Here is a 7,022-nt window from a genome sequence, read left to right on the forward strand (position 1 = left end):
CTCCTCCCCGCTTTATTCAAAGAATTTGATCATTTCTCCCAGGAGCTCAGCACCATTAACATTCACTCCCAACGCGTGCGAGCTGTGCTGCATCCCCAAGTGCTGCTCCTGCTGCCAGCCCTGGTACCCGACCAGGCTTAGGGGAAACCTGGGCATCAGCTTCTCCTTCCAACAGCTCGGGCTGGGAGGGCCCCTCCACCCCCCAAATCCACACCTGGCATCCCCAAAATCCACACCTGGCATCCCCCAAATCCACACCTGGCATCCCCCAAATCCACACCTGGCATCCCCCAAAATCCACACCTGGCATCCCCCAAATCCACACCTGGCTGCCACGGCACAGCAAAGGAGGATGGCTTGCTGAACTCCAGCTTTGCTCTGGTGGAGCCCAGGCTTCTCCAGTAAATTAAAGCCAAGGGGCTCTGGGAGGAGCACCTAAGGCAGAGGCATGGCCAAGGCTTGCAAGGTTTGGTGGTTCAAGTCAAGCAGATTGGTGACCTGGGGCTTTTCTGGAGTTGTGTAAATTTGCAGGCTTGTTTTTCATTAATGAGGGTTAACTAACAAATTACTGTTGTTATTATTGCCGTTATTACTGTTATTATCATTAATGTTATTAAATATTGCAGGCCAGGCTGCCTTCCCCAGCACTAGCACTGAGGAGCTGTGGTTGGCACAGCCTGGTCCATCCAGCATCATGCCTTGGCTCTTGGCACACTCAGCTGAGTGCTCTATATGTCTGTGTGCTGCAGATCCATGTGTGATTTATAGAATCTATATGGGAAGGTGTTTGGTCTGAGAATTTGCTTTTTTTTTTGCTCAGCTGAGGTCTGAAGGGGGCACAAGAGCTTGGGAAATTGGGAACAGAGAAAACATGGAGCCTGGGGGGTTTAATGGTTTGCTGGAGTATGGTGGAAAGCACCATTGCCTGTGCCCAAACTCAGCCAGGTCTCCCCTCTGGGGTTCYCCAGAAGCTTTATCAACCCTCATTTCAGGCCCTTTTTTCCTCCACGGGTGCCTCAGCAGCAGCATTAGCCCACATGTGCCCCCACTTGCTTGGCATCTAAAGGGATGCTGATGGGCAGCACAGTCACAAGCAGGAGAAAGGGACTTTTGCAGTAACTGCTGCCTGTTGGATGCAGCTGAAGGCAGCGGTGGCAGCACCTGTCTGTGTGTAGGAACTGAGCCCACCTGTGCCCACCACCATGAACCATTTCCTTCCTGGATATGAGCCCTCCCAGGATGTCCTGCTCGGGAAATGAAAACATCTCTGAATGGGAAGTGCAACCAGGCTGGCCCAGCCCAGGAAGAAAAAGGGCAGCAAAAGAAAAAACAAACTCAGAATCTGGAATGGAAAAAAAAGTTGAATGCTCTGCTGTCCCTGTCATTCTTCCCACACCCATAGCCATGGTTGGGAGGGCTGGTTTGTCCCACCAAGATGGTGCAGAAAGGGGTGGTTTTTACTTTAGCAGGATTCCTGCTTCAACACAGTCCGTTTCTTCGAGTTCTGGCTCTGGAGAAGGGAGCAGCTGGGTGCTGAGCCTGCCACAGCCCAGCCGTGCTGCCGGGCGAGGGCAAAGAGGCGTTAGCTGAGACCGGGAGCCGAGCACTTTATTTTTAGTCTTGGTTTAACAAGTATTAATTAATAAGAGTGCAAATGCTAATGCCGAGATGACACAAACTGCGTTGCCTGAAATGAATGTTTGGGGCTTGTCTGTGCCAGGATTTACAGCCGGGTGGGTTCACAGGGGCTAAATCATTGCTCAAACTGCAAGGATAAGCTGAGCCGGCTTCTTCCCACCGAGAGCAGCACCGGCCGTGCCGCAATGGGATGTGCCGGGGACTCCGGGGCCGCGCCGGGGGCTCGGGGTTGGGCTCGGGGCTGGCTCCGCAGCAGCGCCTTGTGGTGCCACACCAGCTCATCCTTCCCTGCCGAAAYCTCCCAGGAAGTTTTGCAAAGTGTGGATCATTTTAGTCTCTGCCCGCCAGGGGTSCAGGGTCATGCCTTGCAGAAGGATTCTTTCACCTAGTGAAGACTTGAATCTTTGGAGAAAAATATTCTCTTTCTTCTGGTCAAGTCCCTGTGTCCTGCTCATTCCTTGCCCATGTCTTCTTGCCCTGAGAGCTGGGCTTGTCTGGAAGGTTGGGAGGAGGCTCAGGAGAAGGAGGAGGTGAAGAAATACCCTTGGGCAGTAAGACTTGAAGAGTTTTTCCCATCAGTACCAACACTCTGTCTCGGTTTGCTGGCATCACAAAAATTATGAACTTGGAGCTCCATCAGTGTTAAGGTTGTTTTTAGGATCTTTTTCAGTTTCCAGTGAGGCACTGTAAGACAGGGTGATGGTGGCTTGGGGTCCTGTGTGTCTCCTGGTGACTTAAACCTCTCCAGTGGGGTCCTTGAATCTTTGCAGAGAGGGAAGAGCGCAGTTAGGCCAGATCCAGGCCAGGTTTTCCTCCTTCTTTCTCCTCTCAGTTGCAGGCAGGAGGGAGCTGCTACCTGCCTGACACAGCTGCTGCTGCTGCTGCTCTCCAAGCCCAGGCGCCTCCAGCAAGCCCTGCTCACCTGGGATGACGGGATGGCAGAGAGCGGGAGGCCAAGGAGTGTGGCCAGCACAAGCCAGGCACATGCCATGCGCTGGGAGTGAGGCACTCTGCTCAGTGTGCTCTCTGCATCCTCCCAGGGCACACCTTGTCCTCCCCAGAGTGCTYGCTGGTCCCCCAGCCCGTGAGCTGGGGTGGAGATGGGAGCTGGCAGGACTCCTGAAGGGAAACTCATTCCCATACTGGGGGTCTCCCCTTCACCTGAGGGTGCTCAGCTGTCATTTCAGGGAAGCTGGGAAGGGCTGAATTGTTTTTCTTCAATGGGTTTGAAGGATAGAGCACTGAGAATGTGCAGGGAGGTGTCCCTCATCGGGGTGTGATGGGAGATGTGGTGGTTCAAGGTGAGGGGGTCGCAGGGTGGGATTCTGGGGTGCTGCACCACGCATCAGCAGTGCCAAAAAAAACCCTGGTCTGGGGGTTTGGAGGCACTGAGTCAMTGGAGCAGAGTGCTTGGATGCTGCCACCTGTAACGGTGAGAGCTTGGAAATTAAAGCAAATTATTTTGCCTCACCTTATCCAAGTCGGCAGGTAGCCCTGTGCTGGGCTTGGGGGGGTGAGGATGTTCAGGAATAGGCCCTCACAGCTTCTCACCATCCCACAGGGATCCAAGCAGGGCACCGGGGACCACACAAGAAATCCCCACCCACGGCCTCACCAAACCCATCCATCACCCCTTTGGCTGGGTGCTGCCACGGTTGGGTTTTTCAGGGAGGGATGCACAGACAGGATTGCGTGGCCACAGCCCAGGGCTGGCTCCCCAAACAGCGCTGCCACGCTGCTCTTCAGCGGCTCCGTTCTATCATCGAATTTTAATTTAGTTAGTTGAGTTCTTTAAACAGTGTGAACTTGCTAAGTGCTTTGCATATTTTATACTCATGAGTAACATTTATCAAACAGAAAGTACAATTAATCAAAGAGGGGAGCGTTTGTAACTCGGAGCGGTTTGTATTCTCTCTCTTTTCCTCCCTGCTGTGCCTTTCCTCTGTGTCTCCCTCCTCTTCCTCTTCACTGCTCTGCACTGGCCAGGGAGCCAGGACAGCTTCACTGTGCTCTACACACACATGTACATAATCCCTCTCTCTCCCTCTTTCCCCCCACCAAAACATAGAAACACCATACGAACACATAAATATGTTTTATATACATATGTATATATATGTTTCATATATATAGGTATATATGCATATATATGCATATATATATGCATATACCTAGGTCTATCTGTCTATCTGGTGTATAAATATATATGTGTATATGTATGTATGTGTATATGGTACACTGTATATGTAATATATACAGGCATAAATGGTCCATTTACACTAAATATGTATATATATACACATATATAGACAGTTATACTCACAGTATTATACACACATTGAATAGTATTTATATATAATATATTCACTCTACCCATTATCTGCTAGCTGGTATATAGCATGCAGTTTATAGTCTATCACACCTATCATACTACCTTTAATAAATATATTTTTTATATTTTGGGCTGCTGGGGTGGTCAGCAATGTTGGTGGTGATGCTGCAGMCTCCCAATGGCAGCCATGGCTGAGGGAGAGAGGTGGGATGGACACTCCCAGCCTGAGCTGTGCTGGATGGACACCTGACCAGAAGAAGTGCCCAACCAGCTCCAGATTATTTGGGGACAGTGACCAGTGGCTGGTGACAGGGACATGGGAAGCCCTGACAAGGGTGGGAGCATGGCTGCAGCCTCCCARTCCATGTCCMCTCTCCTCATTGGGCACTTGGGATGAGGTACAGACAAGGGGGGCTACTTYTGGGACAAACTGCAAAGGGATGATGACCTCTGTACCCAAGATGACTGTGTTTAAGGGCAGAATCACCCAAACCATGTCAGCTTTTGGGTACAAAGGCCCCAGGGTGACACAGGTGAAGCCTCTACTGGTCCCTGGAGAAGGGCTGGCACCAGTGCTGGAAGAKGAGAGGTGACAGAGCATGGCTGGCACAAAGGGACCCATGTCTCTGCAGTGTCTCTGAGTACCTTGATGGCTCTCAGCAGAGCATGGAGAAGCCATGATCCAATTTATTCCGACTTCCCAAACCTTGACCATGGCACAGCAGTGGCAGCTGAAGGGCCTGGGCAAGTGTGGACATGGGGGCTGGTTTGGCCAGGGTTGAACCCTACTGCTGAGGCAGAAGAGAGGAGATGGGAACACACCATGTGGTTCCCAGGAAAGTACCTCAGAGCTCTTCCCATGGCCTTGGAGGTTTCAGTGCTCTATTAATTGTCGTTAATGGCAGCAAATGGGGCAGGAGGTGCCCACCTGGACCCGGGTTAAACGGCACTGAGGGAAGGGCTGTGCTGGCACTGCAGGACCTGCCTTGCAAATCACCTGCAACAACATGTGCCGTCCTGGTCACCTCTTCTCAAAAATGATAGTGCAAAATTAATTAGAATTAATTAATCAGAAAAGGGTAATAAGGGTGATTAAGCACCTGGGGAAAAGAAAAAAAAAAATATTCCTGAAGAGCAATCGCAGCACCATGATTGCCTTGGAAGGTGGTGAATGAGTGGGAGCAGGAGGGAGGGTGTGCAGGGAAACAAATGGGCTGGAGAGAGGGGTCTGGGGGGTGTTTTCTGTCTCGTTGCACAAAGAATTACTGAGTGACAAGATTGAAACCCGTCAGAGGAAAAGCATTTCCCGGCAGCAGCGACCACGGGGAGGCAGCTGAGCCCAAGAGGGCACGGGTGGCTCTGCAGTGTGGCTGGAGCTGTGGCTGCTGCTGCTGCTGCCACTCTTTTTTTGCAGATTTGGCTTTGCACAAAGTCCAGCCCCAAGGTTAGACCTGTCTCCAGCAGAGAGTGGGACTCGACAGGGAGTCCACAATGCTGGGACCCTCATCTCCAGCGGCTCAGGAACATGGCAAGCCAAGGGACACTCAACTGATTTAATTTTCCTCTTAATTTTCAGCAACACTCYGTTGCCTTAATACAATTAATAACAACAATAATAGCATAAAAATCAAAGGGAGCATTTGCAAACAAGATCTGCCCATGGATTAAGGCAACTGCTGCGGGTTTCATTATAATCAGAGGAGCCAAAGTGGAGCCCCAGCCCCAGGGCAGGGACAGGAGCACCATTCCCTTYCTGCCATCATGAAGGGCTTTGGCAATAGGGAAGGGTGGAGGAGGTGGCTGAGGCTTGATGGAAAGATCTTGAGGAGCCCCAGCACAGCTCAGTGAAATAAGGGATGAAAGTGTCTTTTGTTGGGGTAGCCGAGTGAGCAAACACTGCAGGCACCATGGAAAATAGGTGGCATGAATGTAGGTGCCCATTGCCTGCTGGAAAACAGAGGTGACAACTGGATTGATRCAATGGCTGCTGGTGGCTTCAGTAAGGGGAAAACGGCTGGTTTTGGTCATTCAGGTGGTTGTGCATGGGGACACTCACACCCCAAACACCGTTCCTGCCTGTGAGCAGCAAGGTGCCACCACCCTATGCTGAGTGTCCCCTCCCTGGTGACAAAGAGCCTCATTTCTTTAACATCTGAAAAGCAAAGTGGGGTGCAAGCAGTGCTTTCTGTGCATAGAGATGTTTTTGTTGTTGTGAGATGTTCTGCAGCCAAACAAACACRTGCTCCTTGTCTCAGTCCTCAGCCTCCAGCTTAGGTCACTGCTGTCCYCAGCACGCTCAGGTCCTTTCACAGGGACTCAGGGGACCTGGGGGCCCAAAAACTGTCTCAGGGTGGCAGCTGCTGGCCCATGCATATGCTCCATGGAAGGATGGCAAAGGGCTCTGGCCCTGAGGTCACATCCTGGTTGTGCCATGGATTTATGGATGGCCGTGGAGTAAGCAGCTCTCTTTTAGGCATGGCAACATTTTAGGGTGGGTCAGTGCTAGGAATAGGCCCTGCTCCCCCCGTGCTCATGCAGCATTGCCCCTGTTGCCACTGCCTTCTGATACTTTGGGTGATTTCAAGCAGATTTTGTCCCTACAGGTTTTGTGAAACTCAGTGTCTGGAGAAGGTGAGGGAAGGACTCAGCCCTTATTACACACCAGARAATCCACACCAGCCTCTATTCCCCACAGACATGACTGTAGCCAACCCAGTTTTGTCACTGTCCCCACAGCAATCCTCTTCCGAAGGCCTTGGGCACCCCCAGATCCTGTTAATCCTGTCCCACTGGRATGGGGGTATGGTGGGGTGGGATGAGACCCCAAAAGGGGGGGTCCAAAAGAGAGACCAAAAGCTCTCAGCTGCACTGGGGAGGGGGACAGAGATGCAATAAGCCCCTTGGACCTCAGCTCCCCATGTTGGCTCGGCAGCACCAGGCAGGGAGGGCACGGGAGAGTTGGGGACACTCGGAGCAGGGGGATCAGTGCCCACACTGGGCACACGGTGGGCACAGGTGGGTGAAGGGGTATGTGAGGGGTCAGTGCCGGGGG

Source organism: Malurus melanocephalus, unplaced genomic scaffold (genome assembly GCF_030028575.1).
Source record: "Malurus melanocephalus ecotype Western Australia unplaced genomic scaffold, MMel_1.1 scaffold_230, whole genome shotgun sequence".
Classification (NCBI taxonomy): domain Eukaryota; kingdom Metazoa; phylum Chordata; class Aves; order Passeriformes; family Maluridae; genus Malurus; species Malurus melanocephalus.